This window comes from Scyliorhinus torazame, chromosome 14, assembly GCF_047496885.1.
Source record: "Scyliorhinus torazame isolate Kashiwa2021f chromosome 14, sScyTor2.1, whole genome shotgun sequence".
Classification (NCBI taxonomy): Eukaryota; Metazoa; Chordata; class Chondrichthyes; order Carcharhiniformes; family Scyliorhinidae; genus Scyliorhinus; species Scyliorhinus torazame.
This window is the reverse complement of record NC_092720.1, coordinates 130,907,313-130,934,795: the sequence shown is the minus strand read 5'-3', so window position 1 is coordinate 130,934,795 and position 27,483 is coordinate 130,907,313.

The following is a 27,483-nucleotide window of genomic DNA, read 5'->3' as shown; positions in this document are numbered from 1 at the left end:
CAATGACTTGTGGTCAGTTACTACATTGAACCTTTGACCAAACACACACCGGTGGAATTTCTTCACAACGAATATATCCGCTAATCCTACCTTCTCAATTTGGGCATAATTTTGTTCTGCTTCTGAAAGGGTATTGGAGGCAAAGGCATTCCAAACCATTTCCCATTTTCTGGGCTAAAATGACCCCTATACCATAAGGGGACACATGCCAGCATGATTGTTTTCCCTGGGTCAATGTGCACCAAGGAGCGTGAAGACTGTAATACTTGCTTCACGACTCAGAAGGCTTCCTCTTGGTCCTCTCTCCATTGCCACCGCTGATTCTTCCTTAGTTGGTGTAACAGTGCCAATGTTGTGGCTAAATTCGGAATAAACCTTCCATAATAATTGACCTTACTGAGGAAGAATTTAAGCTCACTGATATTTTTGGGTGCAGGGATGTCTCATATAGCTTTGGGCCGGGATTCTCCCGAAATCCCGGCCAAGCGTTGACGCCGGCGCCAAAACCGGTGCGAGCGTCACCGGTGTCAATGGGCCTAGGCATGCACCCCTTCCTAGGGGGCTAGAACGGCGCCTGAGTGCTGTCGGCTCCTCCAGCGCTGAAAGCCGGTGCGCCACGGCCGGCGCAGGTCTGTGCATACGTGCCACGGCCGTCTCCGCACCGGCCCGCAGGCAACATGGCGGTGTCCTACAGGGGCCCGCGCGGTGGAACATAGGCCACCCCCCGGAATGAGCCCGCCCGCCGATCGGTTGCCCCCGATCACGGACGGCCACCGTGGAGGCACCCCTGGAGTTGGCTCCCCCCCAGAATAAATACAGCCAGAACGCCGAGGTCCCGCCAGGTAGGACCATATGCAAATGACGCCGGCGGGACTCGGCGGGCACTCCCGCCTGTCGAGCGCGGAGAATCGCCGAGGTGGGGGCACTCTCAACGGCCCCCGACTGGCGCCGTGGCGACCGCGCCAGCGCGATTGCCGCCAAATTCTCTGGTCGCCGGAGAATTGGCGGCCCAGCATCGGAGCGGCATGGCGGGATTCGCGCACCCCCCCACCCGCCGATTCTCAGACCCGGCGCGGGATCGGAGAATCCCGGCCTTGACCTTTTCTTCCAAGGAGTGCAACCCTGTTGCATCAATGCAAAATCCGAGGTATGTCGCTTCTGGGCCTGAATAGTAAATTTCTTGCGTTTTAGGCAGGCCCCTGTATCACAAAACCTCTTCAGTACCTCCTCTAGGCTGGCCATGCGTTCCTCTGGTGTAGTGCCGGTGACTAGCACGTCATCAAGGTAAACAGTCACCTTGGGAATTCCCTGCAGGAGATTTTCCATCGTGTGTTGGAAGGTAGTGCTGGCTGTAGCATTGCCAAAAGGCAGTCTGGTGTACTGGAAAAGGCCTTTGTGGGTATTGATTATAGAAAACCACTGAGACTTCTCATCCAACTCTAGTTGCAGATAGCTGTGACTGAGGTCCAATTTGAATAAGCAGGCTGCCCGCCAGCTTAGAGTTGAACATAGAACATACAGTGCAGAAGGAGGCCATTCGGCCCATCAAGTCTGCACCAACCCACTCAAGCCCTCACTTCCACCCTATCCCCATAACTCAATACCCCCTCCTAACCTTTTTTTTTGGACACTAAGGGCAATTTAACATGGCTAATCCACCTAACCTGCACGTCTTTCAGGCCTTGTGGGAGGAAACTGGAGCACCTGGAGGAAACTCACCCAGGCAAGGGGAGAACTTGCAGATTCCACACAGACAGTGCGCCAAGCTGGGAATCGAACCTGGGACCCTGGCGCTGTGAAGCAACTGTGCTAACCACTGTGCTACCGTGCCGCCCCTGCGCTCCTTGTGGCTGCACCGGAAGCACATGAACTCCCGAACATGGCAGGCCTCCTGGGAATGGTCCCCCTCCGCAATGATAGCAGTCTACCTTGGACTCGGGCTGACGCCCTGACTTCATCCTGCTTGGGTCTGGTTCTGCACTGTACCTGTTGAACCCGCCATAGATGGCACGGCCATACTGCCCCTACTTGGTTGGCCTCCCCATCAGCCATACTTTGGAGTTCAGTGGCATCTTTCTCGATACACTCCGCCACCTGAGCTATCTCAATCACTTTTTCTAACTTAATTGTGGATTCCACCAGAAGCATCTTCTGGATATTAAGGTTATATATCCCACAAACCAGCTGATCGCATAAAGTATCGCGAAGCACGGTCCCAAACTCTCAGTGCACAGCAAATTGTCGAGACCTGGCTATGAAGGCTGAGACACACTTCCTCACTGCAGGGTTAAACTTATAGTGTTGGAGGATAATCGAGAGCCTTGGATTGAAATGTTCTCTAAACAATTTCACTATTTGGTCAAAGGCCGTTTGGTCGGGTGCCTCTGAGCTTATGAGATTCCGAATCAAATCATACGGTTGGGGCTCATAAACTGTCGGAGGTATCACCTTCTGCTTGTCCTCACCTGTGATCTCGGCAAAAGAATGAAGCTGTTTGATGTACTGACTTCAATCTTCAACCCCTTGGTCAAATGGATCTAATTTCCCAATGATAGGCTTCCAGTAGTAAAGGGTTTATTGATGAAAGGCAAAGCCAGTTAGATAACAGGTACAGAACAATATACAACAGGTCTTAACACTTCTGCTCCTTCATGCACACTGCCCGGAGTCGTGCTGCAAAGTATGCGCACAAACTCCCAATTGGTTCGCATGATCCTATGTGGTTGGCCCCGAGCTGGTCACATGGTTTGTGGAGTCCCCCTCCTGAAAGGGGCCACGCTGCCCCATTAGGTGACTCCAGGATGTTGATAGTGGAGGTACAGGAGGAGGTTCATAGAACATAGAACATAACAGCGCAGTACAGGCCCTTCGTCCCTCGATGTTGCGCCGACCTGTGAAACCACTCTAAAGCCCATCTACACTATTCCCTTATCGTCCATATGTCTATCCAATGACCATTTGAATGCCCTTAGCGTTGGCGAGTCCACTGCTGTTGCAGGCAGGGCATTCCACGCCCTGAATACTCTCTGAGTAAAGAACCTACCTCTGACACCTGTCTTTTATCTATCTCCCCTCAATTTAAAGCTATGTCCCCTCGTGCTAGACATCACCATCCGAGGAAAAAGGCTCTCACTGTCCACCCTATCCAATCCTCTGATCATCTTGTATGCCTCAATTAAGTCACCTCTTAACCTTCTTCTCTCTAAGTCCCTCAGCCTTTCCTCATAAGATCTTCCCTCCATACCAGGCAACATTCTGGTAAATCTCCTCTGCACCCTTTCCAATGCTTCCACATCCTTCCTATAATGCGGCGACCAGAACTGCACGCAATACTCCAAATGCGGCCGCACCAGAGTTTTGTACAGCTGCAACATGACCTCATGGCTCCGAAACTCAATCCCTCTACCAATAAAAGCTAACACACCGTACGCCTTCTTAACAACCCTCTCAACCTGGGTGGCAACTTTCAGGGATCTATGTACATGGACACCGGGATCTCTCTGCTCATCCACACTGCCAAGAATCTTACCATTAGCCCAGTACTCTGTCTTCCTGTTATTCCTTCCAAAATGAATCACCTCACACTTTTCTGCATTAAACTTCATTTGCCACCTCTCAGCCCAGCGCTGCAATGATGGTAACACCATTGAATGTCAAAAATAAGTGGTTGGACAATCTTTTTTGGAGATGACTTTCTGTGGCAGGCCCATGATTTCTCAGACCCAAAGACTCCGGACCATCACACTGCTCATTCACACCCTCCACCAGGCTGCTGTCAGAGGTGATGTTTAGGACCCGACTGCTGGTTCGCCTTTGGCTGCTCCCCAGATGTGCCTGAAAAAGAAATGAGAGTTTGATCAAGTATGGCAGGGGCCGGAGTAATAGGAGACATGACTCACAGCATCGTGTGATTGTGGATGCAATGCTGGATCCTCACTTGGTTTATGGCTGCCGATGTTACCATTGGCACAGGGATGGTCAACATCCTCCCTGACAGATGGAGGGCTCTGTCCTTGAAGTCTATGAGGATTTTAATCTCAGACACCACTCCATCGACCTGGAATTTCTCCATTTTACAGTAAGTCAACTTGTCCTGCATGAATACAGATGGAGATGATGTAAGCAGAATGCATGCCAGGGCAGATGATAAGGCTGCCTGGCATGTGTGGATGGTGAATGGGACCAGTAAGGTGATGAGGACATGACTCACAGGGGAGATTGAAGATGTGTGCAGGAGAGTGAGTGATGGTATCCGTTGAGCTGGTAGTGAGTGAGATCCCTGGGGATATGTGATGAGTTTGAGAGTGTGTGAGTTGAGGATGATGAGAAGAGTGACTTACTGTGGCACTGGATGGCTGTCCTCTTCTGCATGGAGTCGGTTCTGACCACCAAACTGGATCGGTGCCCTTGCTGGCTGGTTTCCCACTTGCACACGGGGAGAACATCATGTCGCGCCTCCACTGCACCCAGGAGTCTCTCCAGGGAGGTGTCCGGGAACTTGGGTGCAGATCTCTGTGTAGCCACACCTTGCTGTCGACCAATGAGGCTGATGTGCGCTGGGGCGGCCTTTAAATCTGGCACCTAGAAGCGCTGCGGTATTGGCAGGGCAGTCAATCAGAGGCCACTTTGTCAGTGGAACGTAGCTGAAAATGTATGGCACTAAGTGCCGCATAATATGGCGTGAAAAGCTGTCATTGTCGTTGGGGGGCTAAATGCCGCTTTTCCCGCCTGCCATAGGTCTCTGCCGATTTCCGGGAATGTCTCGCCCCCTGGCTTTCCTAACTTAGTGTTATCTGCAAACATGGCCATATATTCCTTCATACAAGTTATTAATGAATATGGTGCAAAGTGAAGATGCTCGTACAGATCTCTAGCAACACCGCTTGCCACATACTCATTGCTCCTAAGTTCTGTTTACAACCTTCTAACCAATCGCAAGGGTACCTCCAATTTCATTTTTTAAACAAATAATGACTTTTGCAGGAGCTCATTAAATGCCTTCTGCAAGTCAGTACAAATGTCATCCATACCGACGCCTCTATTCCCCATGTTAGTGACCTCCTCCAACCATTCAGCTGGATTGGTCAAAGGTGACCCACCCATCAGGAGCCCATGCAGATAAACACTGACCGGCTTGCATGCATTGGCATGGTCTGTCACTTTGTCCCTGATGATCGATTCCAGGAACCTCCCTGCAACTAATGGTAAATTGGCCTGGTTTCCCCATTCCTTCCTTGTTTAATAACTCACCGGCAGTCCCATTAGAGATACAAGAAGAGGAGATTTAAATTCAACGACAACCCTGTAGGAGAGATAGAAGGGAGAGGGGATACAAAATTGAATAGTCTTGCAGATTAGGTACAGTGAGATGAGATTGACGTCAAGGTCAGACATCAAGGTTTGAATTTTCTATTCTGGAGACTAAGTCCAGTGGCAGGCGGGTAGGTCAGTGTGCTATATGCTGGGCGGTTGGGCAGATCTTCCACTTTTGAGCTCATTACTTATGCATCGGCAGAGGGCTCAGTGGGATTTGTAGTGGGGTGGGCAGGAAGTCTCCTGATCCACCAATGCAGATACTCACACCTCAGGATTAACTAGTCTTTCTGTAAATCACTGCCTGCAGTTTAATATTCACACTGTATGTAAATGACTGGCAGCTTCTTAATATGCATATAGTATATAAATCACTGCCACACGTTTAATATGCACAATGTAGGTAAATCAATTAATACACACACTGTATGTAAATCTCTGTCAGCTTTTATTACACACACTGTATGTAAATCACTGCCAGCTGTTTAATATGCATACTGTATGTAAAACACTGACTACTGTTTAATATGCACATTGTATGAAAATCAGTGGCAGCTGTTTAATATATACACTGTATGTAAATTAGTGCCAGCTGTTTTATATGCATACTGTATGTAAAACACTGACTACTGTTTAAGATGCACATTGTATGTAAATTAGTGCCAGCTGCTTTATATGCATACTGTAAATTAATCACTGTCTGCCATTTAATATTCACACTTTATTTAAATCAGTGCAATCTGTTAAATATGTAAATCACAGCCTGCTGTTAATATGCACCCTGTATGTAAACCATTGCCTGCTGTTTAATATGCACGGTCTATGTAAATCACTGCCTGGTGTTTAATATGCACTTAGTATGTAAATCACAACCAGCTGTTTATTAAGCACACTGTGTATGTAAATCACTGCCAGTTGTTCAATATGCACACGGAATGTAAATCACTGCTAGCTGCTTAGTTTCAACACTGTATATAAATCACCACCTGCGGTTTAATATGCACACTGTATGTAAATCACATTCACCTGTTTAATATGCACACAGTATGTAAACCACTGCCTGCTGTATGATATGCACACTGTATGCAAATCACTGGCTGCTGCTTAATATGCACCCTGTATATGAATCACATCCTGCTATTTAATGTGCACACTGTGTGTCAATCACTACCAGCTGTTTAATATGCACACTGTGTGTCAATCACTACCAGCTGTTTAATATGCACACTGCATGTAAAACACTGCCTGCTGTTTAATATGCACACTGCATGTAAAACTACTGCCTGCTGTTTGATATGCACACTGCATGTAAAACTAATGCCTGCTGTTTGATATGCACACTGTATGTCAATCACTGCCTGCTGTTTAATATTCACACTGCATGTAAAACACTGCCTGCTGTTTAATATGCACACTGTATGTCAATCACTGCCTGCTGTTTAATATGCACACTGTATGTCAATCACTACCTGCTGTTTAATATGCACACTGTATGTAAAGCACTGCCTGCTGTTTGATATGCACACTGTATGTCAATCACTGCCTGCTGTTTAATATTCACACTGCATGTAAAACACTGCCTGCTGTTTAATATGCACACTGTATGTCAATCACTGCCTGCTGTTTAATATGCACACTGTATGTCAATCACTGCCTGCTGTATAATATGTACACTGTATGTCAATCACTGCCTGCTGTTTAATATTCACACTGCATGTAAAACACTGCCTGCTGTTTAATATGCACACTGTATGTCAATCACTGCCTGCTGTATAATATGTACACTGTATGTCAATCACTGCCTGCTGTTTAATATGTACACTGTATGTCAATCACTGCCTGCTGTTTGATATGCACACTGTATGTCAATCACTGCCTGCTGTTTAATATTCACACTGCATGTCAATCACTGCCTGCTGTTTAATATGCACACGGTATGTCAATCACTGCCTGCTGTTTAATATGCACACTGTATGTCAATCACTGCCTGCTGTTTAATATGTACACTGTATGTAAATCACTGCCTGCTGTTTGATAGGCACACTGTATGTCAATCACTGCCTGCTGTTTAATATGCACACTGCATGTAAAACACTGCCTGCTGTTTAATATGCACACTGTATGTCAATCACTGCCTGCTGTTTGATATGCACACTGTATGTAAATCACTGCCTGCTGTTTAATATGCACACTGTATGTCAATCACTGCCTGCTGTTTAATATGCACACTGTATGTCAATCACTGCCTGCTGTTTAATATGCACACTGTATGTAAATCACTGCCTGCTGTTTGATATGCACACTGTATGTCAATCACTGCCTGCTGTTTAATATGCACACTGCATGTAAAACACTGCCTGCTGTTTAATATGCACACTGTATGTCAATCACTGCCTGCTGTTTGATATGCACACTGTATGTCAATCACTGCCTGCTGTTTAATATGCACACTGTATGTAAATCACTGCCTGCTGTTTAATATGCACACTGTATGTCAATCACTGCCTGCTGTTTAATATGCACACTGTATGTCAATCACTGCCTGCTGTTTAATATGCACACGGTATGTAAATCACTGCCTGCTGTTTAATATGCACACTGTATGTCAATCACTGCCTGCTGTTTAATATGCACACTGTATGTTAATCACTTCCTGCTGTTTAATATGCACATTGCATGTAAATCACTGCCTGCTGTTTAATATGCACACTGTATGTCAATCGCTGCCTGCTGTTTAATATGCACACTGTATGTTAATCACTTCCTGCTGTTTCATATGCACATTGCATGTAAATCACTGCCTTCTGTTTAAGATGCACACTGTGTGTAAATCACTGCCTGCTGTTTAATATGCACACTGTATGTCAATCACTGCCTGCTGTTTAATATTCACACTGCATGTAAAACACTGCCTGCTGTTTAGTATGCACACTGTATGTCAATCACTGCCTGCTGTTTGATATGCACACTGTATGTCAATCACTGCCTGCTGTTTAATATGCACACTGTATGTAAATCACTGCCTGCTGTTTGATATGCACACTGTATGTCAATCACTGCCTGCTGTTTAATATGCACACTGTATGTCAATCACTGCCTGCTGTTTAATATGCACACTGTATGTAAATCACTGCCTGCTGTTTGATATGCACATTGTATGTCAATCACTGCCTGCTGTTTAATATGCACACTGCATGTAAAACACTGCCTGCTGTTTGATATGCACACTGTATGTCAATCACTGCCTGCTGTTTAATATGCACACTGTATGTAAATCACTGCCTGCTGTTTGATATGCACACTGTATGTCAATCACTGCCTGCTGTTTAATATGCACACTGTATGTAAATCACTGCCTGCTGTTTGATAGGCACACTGTATGTCAATCACTGCCTGCTGTTTAATATGCACACTGCATGTAAAACACTGCCTGCTGTTTAATATGCACACTGTATGTCAATCACTGCCTGCTGTTTGATATGCACACTGTATGTAAATCACTGCCTGCTGTTTAATATGCACACTGTATGTCAATCACTGCCTGCTGTTTAATATGCACACTGTATGTCAATCACTGCCTGCTGTTTAATATGCACACTGTATGTAAATCACTGCCTGCTGTTTGATATGCACACTGTATGTCAATCACTGCCTGCTGTTTAATATGCACACTGCATGTAAAACACTGCCTGCTGTGTAATATGCACACTGTATGTCAATCACTGCCTGCTGTTTGATATGCACACTGTATGTAAATCACTGCCTGCTGTTTAATATGCACACTGTATGTAAATCACTGCCTGCTGTTTAATATGCACACTGTATGTCAATCACTGCCTGCTGTTTAATATGCACACTGTATGTCAATCACTGCCTGCTGTTTAATATGCACACGGTATGTAAATCACTGCCTGCTGTTTAATATGCACACTGTATGTCAATCACTGCCTGCTGTTTAATATGCACACTGTATGTTAATCACTTCCTGCTGTTTAATATGCACATTGCATGTAAATCACTGCCTGCTGTTTAATATGCACACTGTATGTCAATCGCTGCCTGCTGTTTAATATGCACACTGTATGTTAATCACTTCCTGCTGTTTCATATGCACATTGCATGTAAATCACTGCCTTCTGTTTAAGATGCACACTGTGTGTAAATCACTGCCTGCTGTTTAATATGCACACTGTATGTCAATCACTGCCTGCTGTTTAATATTCACACTGCATGTAAAACACTGCCTGCTGTTTAGTATGCACACTGTATGTCAATCACTGCCTGCTGTTTGATATGCACACTGTATGTCAATCACTGCCTGCTGTTTAATATGCACACTGTATGTAAATCACTGCCTGCTGTTTGATATGCACACTGTATGTCAATCACTGCCTGCTGTTTAATATGCACACTGTATGTCAATCACTGCCTGCTGTTTAATATGCACACTGTATGTAAATCACTGCCTGCTGTTTGATATGCACATTGTATGTCAATCACTGCCTGCTGTTTAATATGCACACTGCATGTAAAACACTGCCTGCTGTTTGATATGCACACTGTATGTCAATCACTGCCTGCTGTTTAATATGCACACGGTATGTAAATCACTGCCTGCTGTTTAATATGCACACTGTATGTCAATCACTGCCTGCTGTTTAATATGCACACTGTATGTTAATCACTTCCTGCTGTTTAATATGCACATTGCATGTAAATCACTGCCTGCTGTTTAAGATGCACACTGTGTGTAATTCACTGCCTGCTGTTTAATATGCACACTGTATGTAAATCACTGCCTGCTGTTTAATATGCACATTGCATGTAAATCACTGCCTGCTGTTTGAGATGCACACTGCATCTAAATCACTGCCTGCTGTTTAATATGCACACTGTATGTCAATCACTGCCTGCTGTTTAATATGCACACTGTATGTCAATTACTGCCTGCAGTTTGATATGCACACTGTATGTCAATCACTGCCTGCTGTTTAAGATGCACACTGCATCTAAATCACTGTCTGCTGTTTAATATGCACACTGTATGTAAATCACTGCCTGCTGTTTAATATGCACATTGCATGTAAATCACTGCCTGCTGTTTGAGATGCACACTGCATCTAAATCACTGCCTGCTGTTTAATATGCACACTGTATGTCAATCACTGCCTGCTGTTTAATATGCACACTGTATGTCAATTACTGCCTGCAGTTTGATATGCACACTGTATGTCAATCACTGCCTGCTGTTTAAGATGCACACTGCATCTAAATCACTGTCTGCTGTTTAATATGCGCACTGTATGTAAATCACTGCCTGCTGTTTAATATGCACACTGTATGTCAATCACTGCCTGCTTTTTAATATGCACACTGTATGTCAATCACTGCCTGCTGTTTAATATGCACACTGTATGTCAATCACTGCCTGCTGTTTAATATGCACATGGTATGTCAATCACTGCCTGCTGTTTAATATGCACACTGTATGTCAATCACTGCCTGCTGTTTAATATGCACACTGTATGTCAATCACTGCCTGCTGTTTAATATGCACACGGTATGTCAATCACTGCCTGCTGTTTAATATGCACACTGTATGTCAATCACTGCCTGCTGTTTAATATGCACACGGTATGTCAATCACTACCTGCTGTTTAATATGCACACTGTATGTCAATCACTGCCTGCTGTTTAATATGCACACTGTATGTCAATCACTGCCTGCTGTTTAATATGCACACTGTATGTCAATCACTGCCTGCTTTTTAACATGCACACTGTATGTCAATCACTGCCTGTTGTTTAATATGCACACTGTATGTCAATCACTGCCTGGTGTTTGATATGCACACTGTATGTCAATCACTGCCTGCTGTTTAATATGTACACTGTATGTCAATCACTGCCTGCTGTTTGATATGCACACTGTATGTCAATCACTGCCTGCTGTTTAATATGCACACTGCATGTAAATCACTGCCTGCTGGTTAATATGCACACTGTATGTAAATCACTGCCTGCTGTTTGATATGCACACTGTATGTCAATCACTGCCTGCTGTTTAATATGCACACTGTATGTCAATCACTGCCTGCTGTTTAATATGCACACTGCATGTCAATCACTGCCTGCTGTTTGATATGTACACTGTATGTCAATCGCTGCCTGCTGTTTGATATACACACTGTATGTCAATCACTGCCTGCTGTTTAATATGCACACTGTATGTCAATCACTGCCTGCTGTTTAATATGCACACTGTATGTCAATCACTGCCTGCTGTTTGATATGCACACTGTATGTAAATCACTGCCTGCTGTTTAATATGCACACTGTATGTCAATCACTGCCTGCTGTTTAATATGCACACTGTATGTCAATCACTGCCTGCTGTTTAATATGCACACTGTATGTCAATCACTGCCTGCTGTTTAATATGCACACTGTATGTAAATCACTGCCTGCTGTTTGATATGCACACTGTATGTCAATCACTGCCTGCTGTTTAATATGCACACTGTATGTCAATCACTGCCTGCTGTTTGATATACACACGGTATGTAAATCACTGCCTGCTGTTTAATATGCACACTGTATGTCAATCGCTGCCTGCTGTTTAATATGCACACTGTATGTTAATCACTTCCTGCTGTTTCATATGCACATTGCATGTAAATCACTGCCTTCTGTTTAAGATGCACACTGTGTGTAAATCACTGCCTGCTGTTTAATATGCACACTGTATGTCAATCACTGCCTGCTGTTTAATATTCACACTGCATGTAAAACACTGCCTGCTGTTTAGTATGCACACTGTATGTCAATCACTGCCTGCTGTTTGATATGCACACTGTATGTCAATCACTGCCTGCTGTTTAATATGCACACTGTATGTAAATCACTGCCTGCTGTTTGATATGCACACTGTATGTCAATCACTGCCTGCTGTTTAATATGCACACTGTATGTCAATCACTGCCTGCTGTTTAATATGCACACTGTATGTAAATCACTGCCTCCTGTTTGATATGCACATTGTATGTCAATCACTGCCTGCTGTTTAATATGCACACTGCATGTAAAACACTGCCTGCTGTTTGATATGCACACTGTATGTCAATCACTGCCTGCTGTTTAATATGCACACTGTATGTAAATCACTGCCTGCTGTTTGATATGCACACTGTATGTCAATCACTGCCTGCTGTTTAATATGCACACTGTATGTCAATCACTGCCTGCTGTTTAATATGCACACGGTATGTAAATCACTGCCTGCTGTTTAATATGCACACTGTATGTCAATCACTGCCTGCTGTTTAATATGCACACTGTATGTTAATCACTTCCTGCTGTTTAATATGCACATTGCATGTAAATCACTGCCTGCTGTTTAAGATGCACACTGTGTGTAAATCACTGCCTGCTGTTTAATATGCACACTGTATGTAAATCACTGCCTGCTGTTTAATATGCACATTGCATGTAAATCACTGCCTGCTGTTTAAGATGCACACTGCATCTAAATCACTGCCTGCTGTTTAATATGCACACTGTATGTCAATCACTGCCTGCTGTTTAATATGCACACTGTATGTCAATTACTGCCTGCAGTTTGATATGCACACTGTATGTCAATCACTGCCTGCTGTTTAAGATGCACACTGCATCTAAATCACTGCCTGCTGTTTAATATGCGCACTGTATGTAAATCACTGCCTGCTGTTTAATATGCACACTGTATGTCAATCACTGCCTGCTTTTTAATATGCACACTGTATGTCAATCACTGCCTGCTGTTTAATATGCACACTGTATGTCAATCACTGCCTGCTGTTTAATATGCACATGGTATGTCAATCACTGCCTGCTGTTTAATATGCACACTGTATGTCAATCACTGCCTGCTGTTTAATATGCACACTGTATGTCAATCACTGCCTGCTGTTTAATATGCACACGGTATGTCAATCACTGCCTGCTGTTTAATATGCACACTGTATGTCAATCACTGCCTGCTGTTTAATATGCACACGGTATGTCAATCACTACCTGCTGTTTAATATGCACACTGTATGTCAATCACTGCCTGCTGTTTAATATGCACACTGTATGTCAATCACTGCCTGCTGTTTAATATGCACACTGTATGTCAATCACTGCCTGCTTTTTAACATGCACACTGTATGTCAATCACTGCCTGTTGTTTAATATGCACACTGTATGTCAATCACTGCCTGGTGTTTGATATGCACACTGTATGTCAATCACTGCCTGCTGTTTAATATGTACACTGTATGTCAATCACTGCCTGCTGTTTGATATGCACACTGTATGTCAATCACTGCCTGCTGTTTAATATGCACACTGCATGTAAATCACTGCCTGCTGTTTAATATGCACACTGTATGTAAATCACTGCCTGCTGTTTGATATGCACATTGTATGTCAATCACTGCCTGCTGTTTAATATGCACACTGTATGTCAATCACTGCCTGCTGTTTAATATGCACACTGCATGTCAATCACTGCCTGCTGTTTCATATGTACACTGTATGTCAATCGCTGCCTGCTGTTTGATATACACACTGTATGTCAATCACTGCCTGCTGTTTAATATGCACACTGCATGTCAATCACTGCCTGCTTTTTAACATGCACACTGTATGTCAATCACTGCCTGTTGTTTAATATGCACACTGTATGTCAATCACTGCCTGGTGTTTGATATGCACACTGTATGTCAATCACTGCCTGCTGTTTAATATGTACACTGTATGTCAATCACTGCCTGCTGTTTGATATACACACTGTATGTAAATCACTGCCTGCTGTTTGATATGCACACTGTATGTCAATCACTGCCTGCTGTTTAATATGCACACTGTATGTCAATCACTGCCTGCTGTTTAATATGCACACTGCATGTAAATCACTGCCTGCTGTTTAATATGCACACTGTATGTTAATCACTGCCTGCTGTTTAAGATGCACACTGTATGTTAATCACTGCCTGCTGTTTAATATGCACACTGTATGTCAATCACTGCCTGCTGTTTGATATGCACACTGTATGTCAATCACTGCCTGCTGTTTAATATGCACACTGTATGTCAATCACTGCCTGCTGTTTAATATGCACACTGTATGTCAATCACTGCCTGCTGTTTAATATGCACACTGTATGTCAATCACTGCCTGCTGTTTAATATGCACACTGTATGTTAATCACTGCCTGCTGTTTAAGATGCACACTGTATGTTAATCACTGCCTGCTGTTTAATATGCACACTGTATGTCAATCACTGCCTGCTGTTTGATATGCACACTGTATGTCAATCACTGCCTGCTGTATAATATGCACACTGTATGTCAATCACTGCCTGCTGTTTAATATGCACACTGTATGTAAATCACTGCCTGCTGTTTAATATGCACACGGTATGTCAATCACTACCTGCTGTTTAATATGCACACTGTATGTCAATCACTGCCTGCTGTTTAATATGCACACTGTATGTCAATCACTGCCTGCTGTTTAATATGCACACTGTATGTCAATCACTGCCTGCTTTTTAACATGCACACTGTATGTCAATCACTGCCTGTTGTTTAATATGCACACTGTATGTCAATCACTGCCTGGTGTTTGATATGCACACTGTATGTCAATCACTGCCTGCTGTTTAATATGTACACTGTATGTCAATCACTGCCTGCTGTTTGATATGCACACTGTATGTCAATCACTGCCTGCTGTTTAATATGCACACTGCATGTAAATCACTGCCTGCTGTTTAATATGCACACTGTATGTAAATCACTGCCTGCTGTTTGATATGCACACTGTATGTCAATCACTGCCTGCTGTTTAATATGCACACTGTATGTCAATCACTGCCTGCTGTTTAATATGCACACTGCATGTCAATCACTGCCTGCTGTTTCATATGTACACTGTATGTCAATCGCTGCCTGCTGTTTGATATACACACTGTATGTCAATCACTGCCTGCTGTTTAATATGCACACTGCATGTCAATCACTGCCTGCTTTTTAACATGCACACTGTATGTCAATCACTGCCTGTTGTTTAATATGCACACTGTATGTCAATCACTGCCTGGTGTTTGATATGCACACTGTATGTCAATCACTGCCTGCTGTTTAATATGTACACTGTATGTCAATCACTGCCTGCTGTTTGATATACACACTGTATGTAAATCACTGCCTGCTGTTTGATATGCACACTGTATGTCAATCACTGCCTGCTGTTTAATATGCACACTGTATGTCAATCACTGCCTGCTGTTTAATATGCACACTGCATGTAAATCACTGCCTGCTGTTTAATAAGCACACTGTATGTTAATCACTGCCTGCTGTTTAAGATGCACACTGTATGTTAATCACTGCCTGCTGTTTAATATGCACACTGTATGTCAATCACTGCCTGCTGTTTGATATGCACACTGTATGTCAATCACTGCCTGCTGTTTAATATGCACACTGTATGTCAATCACTGCCTGCTGTTTAATATGCACACTGTATGTCAATCACTGCCTGCTGTTTAATATGCACACTGTATGTCAATCACTGCCTGCTGTTTAATATGCACACTGTATGTTAATCACTGCCTGCTGTTTAAGATGCACACTGTATGTTAATCACTGCCTGCTGTTTAATATGCACACTGTATGTCAATCACTGCCTGCTGTTTGATATGCACACTGTATGTCAATCACTGCCTGCTGTATAATATGCACACTGTATGTCAATCACTGCCTGCTGTTTAATATGCACACTGTATGTAAAACACTGCCTGCTGTTTAATATGCACACTGTATGTCAATCACTGCCTGCAGTTTAATATGTACACTGTATGTCAATCACTGCCTGCTGTTTAATATGCACACTGTATGTCAATCACTGCCTGCTGTTTAATATGCACACTGTATGTCAATCACTGCCTGCTGTTTAATATGCACACGGTATGTCAATCACTACCTGCTGTTTAATATGCACACTGTATGTCAATCACTGCCTGCTGTTTAATATGCACACTGTATGTCAATCACTGCCTGCTGTTTAATATGCACACTGTATGTCAATCACTGCCTGCTTTTTAACATGCACACTGTATGTCAATCACTGCCTGTTGTTTAATATGCACACTGTATGTCAATCACTGCCTGGTGTTTGATATGCACACTGTATGTCAATCACTGCCTGCTGTTTAGTATGTACACTGTATGTCAATCACTGCCTGCTGTTTAATATGCACACTGCATGTAAATCACTGCCTGCTGTTTAATATGCACACTGTATGTTAATCACTGCCTGCTGTTTAAGATGCACACTGTATGTTAATCACTGCCTGCTGTTTAATATGCACACTGTATGTCAATCACTGCCTGCTGTTTGATATGCACACTGTATGTCAATCACTGCCTGCTGTTTAATATGCACACTGTATGTCAATCACTGCCTGCTGTTTAATATGCACACTGTATGTCAATCACTGCCTGCTGTTTAATATGCACACTGTATGTCAATCACTGCCTGCTGTTTAATATGCACACTGTATGTTAATCACTGCCTGCTGTTTAAGATGCACACTGTATGTTAATCACTGCCTGCTGTTTAATATGCACACTGTATGTCAATCACTGCCTGCTGTTTGATATGCACACTGTATGTCAATCACTGCCTGCTGTATAATATGCACACTGTATGTCAATCACTGCCTGCTGTTTAATATGCACACTGTATGTAAAACACTGCCTGCTGTTTAATATGCACACTGTATGTCAATCACTGCCTGCAGTTTAATATGTACACTGTATGTCAATCACTGCCTGCTGTTTAATATGCACACTGTATGTCAATCACTGCCTGCTGTTTAATATGCACACTGTATGTCAATCACTGCCTGCTGTTTAATATGCACACGGTATGTCAATCACTACCTGCTGTTTAATATGCACACTGTATGTCAATCACTGCCTGCTGTTTAATATGCACACTGTATGTCAATCACTGCCTGCTGTTTAATATGCACACTGTATGTCAATCACTGCCTGCTTTTTAACATGCACACTGTATGTCAATCACTGCCTGTTGTTTAATATGCACACTGTATGTCAATCACTGCCTGGTGTTTGATATGCACACTGTATGTCAATCACTGCCTGCTGTTTAGTATGTACACTGTATGTCAATCACTGCCTGCTGTTTGATATGCACACTGTATGTCAATCACTGCCTGCTGTTTAATATGCACACTGCATGTAAATCACTGCCTGCTGTTTAATATGCACACTGTATGTAAATCACTGCCTGCTGTTTGATATGCACACTGTATGTCAATCACTGCCTGCTGTTTAATATGCACACTGTATGTCAATCACTGCCTGCTGTTTAATATGCACACTGTATGTCAATCACTGCCTGCTGTTTAATATGCACACTGTATGTCAATCACTGCCTGCTGTTTAATATGCACACTGTATGTCAATCACTGCCTGCTGTTTAATATGCACACTGTATGTTAATCACTGCCTGCTGTTTAAGATGCACACTGTATGTTAATCACTGCCTGCTGTTTAATATGCACACTGTATGTCAATCACTGCCTGCTGTTTGATATGCACACTGTATGTCAATCACTGCCTGCTGTATAATATGCACACTGTATGTCAATCACTGCCTGCTGTTTAATATGCACACTGTATGTAAAACACTGCCTGCTGTTTAATATGCACACTGTATGTCAATCACTGCCTGCAGTTTAATATGTACACTGTATGTCAATCACTGCCTGCTGTTTAATATGCACACTGTATGTCAATCACTGCCTGCTGTTTAATATGCACACTGTATGTCAATCACTGCCTGCTGTTTAATATGCACACGGTATGTCAATCACTACCTGCTGTTTAATATGCACACTGTATGTCAATCACTGCCTGCTGTTTAATATGCACACTGTATGTCAATCACTGCCTGCTGTTTAATATGCACACTGTATGTCAATCACTGCCTGCTTTTTAACATGCACACTGTATGTCAATCACTGCCTGTTGTTTAATATGCACACTGTATGTCAATCACTGCCTGGTGTTTGATATGCACACTGTATGTCAATCACTGCCTGCTGTTTAATATGTACACTGTATGTCAATCACTGCCTGCTGTTTGATATGCACACTGTATGTCAATCACTGCCTGCTGTTTAATATGCACACTGCATGTAAATCACTGCCTGCTGTTTAATATGCACACTGTATGTAAATCACTGCCTGCTGTTTGATATGCACACTGTATGTCAATCACTGCCCGCTGTTTAATATGCACACTGTATGTCAATCACTGCCTGCTGTTTAATATGCACACTGCATGTCAATCACTGCCTGCTGTTTGATATGTACACTGTATGTAAATCACTGCCTGCTGTTTAATATGCACACTGTATGTAAAACACTGCCTGCTGTTTAATATGCACACTGTATGTCAATCACTGCCTGCTGTTTAATATGTACACTGTATGTCAATCACTGCCTACTGTTTAATATGCACACTGTATGTCAATCACTGCCTGCTGTTTAATATTCACACTGTATGTAAAACACTGCCTGCTGTTTAATATGCACACTGTATGTCAATCACTGCCTGCTGTTTAATATGCACACTTTGTGTAAATCACTGCCTGCTGTTTAATATGTACACTGTATGTAAATCACTGCCTGCTGTTTAATATGCACACTGTATGTCAATCACTGCCTGCTGTTTAAGATGCACACTGTGTGTCAATCACTGCCTGCTGTTTAATATGCACACTGTATGTCAATCACTGCCTGCTGTTTAATATGCACACTGCATGTAAATCACATACAGGAGTGCCCCGATGCTTGCTGTGTGTGTGGGGGGGGGGGGGGGGGGGTAGGAGTGCCTTAATGCTTGTTGTGGGGTGCGGGGGGGAATCGTCAATGCTTGTTGTGGGGGGAGCACCTCGTTGCTTGTTGCGGGCGGGGAGGCGTGCCCTGAAGCTTGGTGGGGGTGTGTGACGAGGCCCTGTGCTTGTTGGGGTGGGGGAAGAGCTTGTTGTGGGTGGGGGAGTGCCCCAGTGCTTTTGTTTATTGGGGGGAGTGCTACAATGCTTGTTGGGGGGTGTTGGAGGGCCCCAGTGCTTGTTGGGGGGGGGGGGTGAGGGCCCCGGTGCTTGTTGGGGAGTGTGGGTGGGTGTGGATTGCCCCAGTGCTTGTTGGGGGTGGGGTGGGGTGGGGGGGAGTGCCCTGGTGCTTTTTTTGGGGGGGGGGTGGAGTGCCCTGGTGCTTGCTGGGGGGGTGAGGGCCCCAGTGCTTGTTGGGGGGGGGGGGAAGGGGGGTGGAGTGCCCTGGTGCTTTTTGGGGGGGAGAGTGGAGTGCCCACACTGTATGTCAATCACTGCCTGCTGTTTAATATGCACACTGTATGTAAATCACATCCAGGAGTGCCCTGATGCTTGCTGTGGGGTGGGGGAAGTGCCTCGATGCTTGTTGTGGGGGTGGGTAGGAGTGCCTTAATGCTTTTTGTGGGGGGCGGGGGGGGGGGGGAAATCGTCAATGCTTGTTGTGGGGGGAGCACCTCGTTGCTTGTTGCGGGCAGGGAGGCGTGCCCTGAAGCTTGGTGGGGGTGTGTGAAGAGGCCCTGTGCTTGTTGGGGTGGGGAAGAGCTTGTTGTGGGTGGGGGAGTGCCCCAGTGCTTTTGTTTATTGGGGGGCAGTGCTACAATGCTTGTTGGGGGGTGGTGGAGGGCCCCAGTGCTTGTTGGGGGGGGCGGGTGAGGGCCCCGGCGCTTGTTGGGGAGTGAGGGGGGGTGGAGGGCCCCAGTGCTTATTGGGGGGGGGAGTGCCCTGGTGCTTTTTTTTTGGGGGGGTGGAGTGCCCTGGTGCTTGTTGGGGGGGGGGGGGGGTGAGGGCCCCAGTGCTTGTTGGGTGGGGTTGGGGGGGGGAGTGCCCTGGTGCTTTTGGGGGGGGGGGTGGAGTGCCCTGGTGCTTGTTGGGGGGGGGGGGTGAGGGCCCCAGTGCTTGTTGGGGGGGTGGGGGGGGAATGCCCTGGTGCTTGTTGGGGGGGTGGGGGGTGGAGTGCCCTGGTGCTTGTTGGGGGGGGGGGTGAGGGCCCCAGTGCTTGTTGGGGGGGTGGTGGGGGGAATGCCCTGGTGCTTGTTGGGGGGGTGGGGGGTGGAGTGCCCTGGTGCTTGTTGGGGGGGGGGGTGGTGAAGTGCCCTGGTGCTTGTTGGGGGGGGGGGTGGAGTGCCCTGGTGCTTGTTGGGGGGGTGGGGGGGTGGAGGGCCCCAGTGCTTGTTGTTGGGGGGGGGGGAATGCCTTGGTGCTTTTTTTTTTGGGGGGGGGGGAGTGCCCTGGTGCTTGTTGGGGGGGGTGAGGGCCCCAGTGCTTGTTGGGTGGGGTTGAGGGGGGGGAGTGCCCTGGTGCTTTTGGGGGGGGGGGTGGAGTGCCCTGGTGCTTGTTCGGTGGGGGGGGTGGGGTGTTAGGGGCCCAGTGCTTGTTGGGGGGGTGTGGGGGGGGGGTGGAGTGCCCTGGTGCTTGTTGGGTGGGGGGGGTGTTGGAGTGCCCTGGTGCTTGTTGGCGGGGGTGCCCTGGTGCTTATTGGGGGGGGGTGGAGTGCCCTGGTGCTTGTTGGGGGGGGGTGGAGTGCCCTTGTGCTTGTTGGGGGGGAGGGGTGGAGTGCCCTGGTGCTTGTTGGGGGGGGGTGTAGTGCCCTGGTGCTTGTTGGGGGGTGCAGTGCCCCAGTGCTTGTTGCGGGGGGGAGGGCCCCAGTGCTTGTTGGCGGGGGGGGAGAGCCCCAGTGCTTGTTGGGGGGGGGGTGCCCCAGTGCATGTTGGTGGGGGGGCAGTGCTTGTTGAGGGGGGTGGAGTGCCCTGGTGCTTGTTGGGGGGGGTGCCCCAGTGCTTATTGGGGGGGTGGAGAGTGCCCCAGTGCTTGTTGGGGTGGGGGTAGGTGGGTGCCCCAGTGCTTGTTGGGGGGGGGGAGAGTGCCCCAGTGCTTGTTGGGAGGGGAGTGCCCCAGTACCTGTTTGGGGGGGTAGGTGGGGGGGGTGGAGTGCCCCAGTGCTTGTTGGGGGGGGTGGGGGGTGGAGTGCCCCAGTGCTTGTTGGGGGGGGGGAGTGCCCCAGTGCTTGTTGGGGGGGGGGGGGTTGGAGTGCCCTGGTGCTTGTTGGGGGGGGGGAGTGCCCCAGTGCTTGTTGGGGGGGGGAGTGCCCCAGTGCTTGTTGGGTGGGGGGGGGGGTTTGGAGTGCCCTGGTGCTTGTTGGGGGGGGGAGTGCCCCAGTGCTTGTTGGGGGGGGGGGTGGGGGGTGGAGTGCCCCAGTGCTTGTTGGGGGGGAGTGCCCCAGTGCTTGTTGGGGGGGGGGGGTTGGAGTGCCCTGGTGCTTGTTGGGGGGGGAGTGCCCCAGTGCTTGTTGGGGGGGGGGGGGTGGAGTGCCCTATGCTTGTTGGGGGGGTGGAGTGCCCCAGTGCTTGCTGGGGGAGGGGGGAGTGCCCCAGTGCTTGTTGGGGGGGGGGGGGGGAGTGCCCCAGTGCTTGTTGGGGGAAGGAGGGCCCCAGTGCTTGTTGGGGGAGGAGGACCCCAGTGCTTGTTGGAGGGGGGGGGGAGTGCCCCAGTGCTGGTTGGTGGGAGGAGGGCCCAGTGCTTGTTGGGGGGGATGGGGGGTGGAGTGTCCCAGTGCATGTTGGGGGGGCGGGGGGGTGTGTGCACCAGTGCTTGTTGGGGGGGAGGGGGGGGAGTGCCCTAGTGCTTGTTTTTTACATGTACATATGTATTTACATGTACTTCCTGGGCTTGACGCCCTGATATCAGTCCAGGCCTTATCCTCCCACCCAGTCGATGTGACATCACGCCAACACTGATCTCTGTTGGTTTTCAAAATCAAGAACTAGTCATAATGACCGCGCCGGGGCTGCGTGTTGAAGTATATCCCTTGGGTGGCGAGGGGCATGGCTGGGCTGCCCGGGAAGTTATAGCAAACCATTCAAAGGTCCATTGACTTCCAGTGGACCAGGAAATCCTTACAGCAGAATGGAGATATAAAATGAGTCTTGATGGAGCTGCACTCAGAGAGAAATATATCTAAGTTTGCTGATGATACAAAACTAGCTGAAAATGTAAGTTTTGAGGAGGACACGGAGTGGTTGCAAACAGATATGGGCAGGTTAAATGAGTGGGCAGCAAGGTGGTAGATGGAGTATAACATGGGCAAGTACAAAGTTATTTATTTTGGGTATAAGAATAGAAAAGCATAACTTTTTAAAAAAGCTGTGAAACTTACGAATGTTGATACTCAGAGAGACTTAGGTGTGCTTGTACAAGGAAAGTTAGCATGCAGGTAAAGCAAGCAGTTAGTAAGGCAAATGGTATGTTGGCCTTTATTGCACGGGCACCAGGAGTGAGAGCGACTCGCTGTTGACATCAAGGTAGCGTTTAACCGAGGGCAACATCAAAGAGACCGAGCAAAATTGAGGTGAATGGGAATCAGCTGGTTAGCTCGCCACTGGTTCGATACATAGCTGGCACAAAGGAAGACGGTTGTGGATGTTGGAGGTCAATTATCTCAGTCCCACGACATCACTGCAGGAGTTCCTCAGGATCATGTCCCAGGCCCAACCATCTTCAGCTGATCATCAATGACCTTCCCTCCATCATAAAGTCAGAAGTTTGGATGTTGGCTGATAATTGGGCAATTTTCAGTGCCATTTGCATCTTCTCAGATACTGACGGAATCTATGTCCAAATGCAGCATGACCTGGACAATGTCCAGGCTTGGGCTAACCAATGGCAAGTAACATTCGCGCCACACAAGTGCCAGGCAATGGCCATCTCCAACAAGAGGAAATCCAACCATTTCCCCTTGAACATTCAATAGCATTACCATGACTGAATCCCCCACTATCAACATCCTGGGGGTTACCATTGACCACAAACTGAAGTGGACGAGCCATATAAATAATGGGACTCGAATTGCAAGTCAGAGACTGGGAATTCTGCAGACATCTCTTGACTCCCCAAAGCCTGTCCACCATTTGCAAGGCACAAGTCAGCAGTGTGATGGAATACTTTTGACTGACCAGGATGAGTGCAGCTCCAACAACACTCATCGCCATCCAGGACAAAGCAGCCCATTTGATTGGCACCCCACCCACTAACTTAAACATTCACTCCCTCCACCACAGATGTACAATGATAACTGTGTTTACTATATACAAGATGCACTGCAGCAACTCACCAAGGCTCTTGCAAACCCGTGACCTCTGGAACCTGGAACGACAAGGGCAGTAGATTCATGGATACTCCACCACATGCAAGTTCTCCTCCAAGCCACACATCATCCCAACTTGGAAATATATCACCGCTCCTTTATTGAATCGAAATTCAGGAACATCCTTACTGACAACAGTGTGGGTGTTCCTCCACCAGATGAACTGTCGTGCTTCAAGAAGGTAGCTCACCACCACCTTCTCACGGGAAATTCGGGATGTGCAATAAATATTTTCCTTGCTAGTGATGCCCACATTCTTTGGAAGAATAAGAAAAAGACTAGAATAAAGGCGTCTTGCTACAATTGTTCAAGGCTTTGTTAAGAACACACCTGGAATATTGGGTGCGATATAATGGAAGAAAAGAGTCCCATGTTGGGCATGTTTAGCCAGGTGTTTGCAGTGCTGAGAATGACCCCGCTATTAAACAGAACGCTGCTTCATTTCTGGGCCTTGTGGAATGCCCCTGCCGAGGCTGCACTCACTCCCATTTCCACTACTGGTTCCATTCGCCAGTGCAGGAAGAGATCAGGGCGCCACTTTTAAATCTTTGAACCCCCCCATAATGGCCTCCAACCCCCCCCCCCCCCCCCCCATGCCCGACTTACCAATAAGATGGTCCTCAAGCCCCCCACAAGCCACCTCATAACAGCAGGGCACCCCCGGGCCCGATCCCCAGCACCGGAAAAACGCCACACAGGCAGTTTAACACTGGCAGCCTAGCAGCGCCCCTGTCAGGGAGCCAGGCCGATAGTGCCCCAGTGACATCGGGGGTGCCAGGGTACCACCCTGCCCAGAGTTCGATTACCTAAGGGCCTCTCAGGGTCCCTGAGATGCAGGGATTAGATACCGTGCCTTCGGTAACTCTGACGAGAGCATATTCAAGATCACGATGCCTCGCGAGATGGCATGACGAGGCCTGTAAATCTCAAGAGAGGCCCCGAGTCGGGCGCTGAGAGGCTGGTAGATCGTGGCCATCGTGTGCAGTTTTGGCCTCCATGTTTAAGGAAGGTTGATCTTGCCTTCGACGTTGTAAAGTGAAGGATCACTAGATTGGTCCCTGGATTGTCCGATGATGTGAGCCTGAGTAAATTGGGCCAAATTTCCTGGAGTTTAGAAGAGTGAGGGTGTGATCTCATTGAAACAAATAGATTCTGAAGGAGATTGAAACGATGCACACCGAAAGATTGTTTCCACTGGCTGGGAAATCTAGAACACGAGGGGCACAGTTGCAGAATAAGGGGCTCGATTATTTGGGACGGAGAGGAGAAGAAATTTCTTCACTCAAAATTCTCTGCCGTCGAGGGATATGGATCTTCATCATTGACCACATTTAAGGCTAGGACAAGAGATTTTTGGTCTCTCAGGGAATTAAGGTATATGTGACTGGGCGGGAAAATGGAATTGTAGCCCAAGATCAGCCATAATCTTATTGAATGGCAGAGCAGGCTCGATGGGCCGAATGGTCTCATCCTGCTCCAAAGTCTTGTGTTCTTGCATTCACATACACACATAGATGCACACAAATGCACACATGCACACACAGAAACACAGACACATGCACACACACATGCACACCCACATGCACACACGCACACACACTCACAGACACACACAGACATACACACATGCACAGAGACACACACATGCACGCACACTCATGCACAAACACACATGCATGGACACATGCATGCATGGACACACAAACACATGCATGCACACACAGACAGACACACAGAAACATGCACAGACACACACATGCACACACACATGCACAGACACATGCATGCACACACACATGCGCAGACACACGTGCATAGGCACGCAGACGCATCTACTCCATGCGTTTACCCTGCCAACGCTCCGGGGGCGCTCCCGCGCTCTCGACATTGTCGTGTTGGGTGTTCAGGTTGACCGTCAGGGTGGCACACCACTTGTCGTCCGGATCAATGCTGTGCACTGACAGCGGCTGGTGCGTTCGACTCGGGGACAGCTAGTTCTTGTTGATGACAGCAACGCGGAAGGGCTCCCTGTCCTCAGTGGTACTGGTCTGTGCGACGTCGGGATCGGACTCAGTGAACGTGGGTTGAATTGCCCGAACGTTTCTGCAAGGCTGGTAAAACGGGTACGAGTTGGCAAGGTGAGCAGCTCGACAGCAGGCAGCGTAGTGGCGCAACCTGCCACAGCGTAGGCATTGCCGCACTTTGGCAGGACATTGCCGCTTTAAATGGGAGGAGACACAGTTGCCGCACGTCGTGACGTCAGTGCGTTCGTTGCGCCACCGCGCATGCGCGGTGCGGTCTTGCGTAGTGAGCGCCTGCGCATCGTGTTCCTCTGCATCAGCATCCCCTCTTTTGGCGCGTACAAGCGCGGGAGGCCTCGGAAAGTGCGCGAAATGGCCGGCCTCCTCCAGGCCGCGGCCCGGAAAGTACTCGATCGTCTGGACCCGCTCTGCCTTGTGGGGCCCGTGCAGTGCCGTTTCGGCCACCTGGATGTGTGAGTACCGGCTGGTGGCGTTCTCATGCAGGACGCAGGTCTCGATGGCAGTCGCCAGGGTGCGTTGCTTGACCCGAAGGAGCTGCTGGCGCAGGGTGTCCGACATGACTCCAAAAACTATCTGGTCGCGTATCATGGAGTCAGGATGCGGAGGTGTGTTAAGTAAAGTGTGTTAACTTGCAGGCGCTGCTGGAACAGGTACCTCTCAAAGCTCTCGTTTACTTCAACGCTGAAGTGTTCATCGAACTTCAGGGGCACCGTCTTGTATTTGGTTTTGTCCTCGCCGTCCGTAAATGTAAGGGAGTTAAAGATGTGGATGGCGTGTTACCCCACCGTGGAGAGAAGAAGGGCAATCTTCCTGGTGTCCGATGCATTCTCCCTGTCTGTGGCCTCGAGGAAGAGTTGGAAGCGCTGCTTGAACAGTTTCCAATTGACCCCAAGATTGCCAGCGATTCGGAGCGGCGGCGGGTTGATGTTCTCCATGGTGCAGGACGGCGGATTGCTGATACGTTGCAGGTAGGTCTCACAGGCGCTGGCTTGCTTCCACTTCTGGTATCATGTCATGTTGGGTGTTCTGATGTACAAACGATCCAACACGGTTGGAGATGGTGTAACTCAATTTTATTAACTACTTAGCTGTAACAGCACACTGCTAACTTGGGTACGTGCATTACCAGGTAATCTGGGGACCCTGTCCTATTACTATCTGGGTGAGGCACTCAGCACATGGTGAATGTCTGAGTGGCAGGCTCTGAGCTCGGTGCTCTGAGCTGGCTGCTGCTGGAATGAGCGGGAACTGTAGTGTCCCCTGTTTTTATAGTGCGTGTGCTCTCACTGGTGATTGGCTGTGATGTTATGTGTGTGCTGGTTTGTCCTACTGCATGTCCATCAGTGTGTGTGTGTTGCACCATGATATGCTGATCTAAATATCATGACAGACATGTGACCTTTTTTGTAGCCGTGTTATGACATGACCACTCGATCTACATCTTCTATTTTTAAGTTGGAACAGCAAGGCACATTGAGATGTAACAGTGTGCTGAAACGGAAAGTGTATACAAACCACTTTATAACCAACAGATTGAACAGACTAGCAATATATAACTACATATGGTGATACATGGATTAAGCTATTGCAGCTGGTGAATAGCCTATCACGTCTCTGCCCTGCCCTGCCCTGCCCCCCCCCCCCCCCCCCCCCCCCCCCCCCCCCCGTGACATAGTCCTGGAGCCTTGTGTTAGGTTTGATTACCCACCCTGAGCATGTGCCTATGCCAATTGGTTGTGCTGTACCTTTTCTCAGGCTGGTGTCCTCGGTGTGGGCGAACTGGAGAATTCCAGTAGTGTAGCCAGTGGA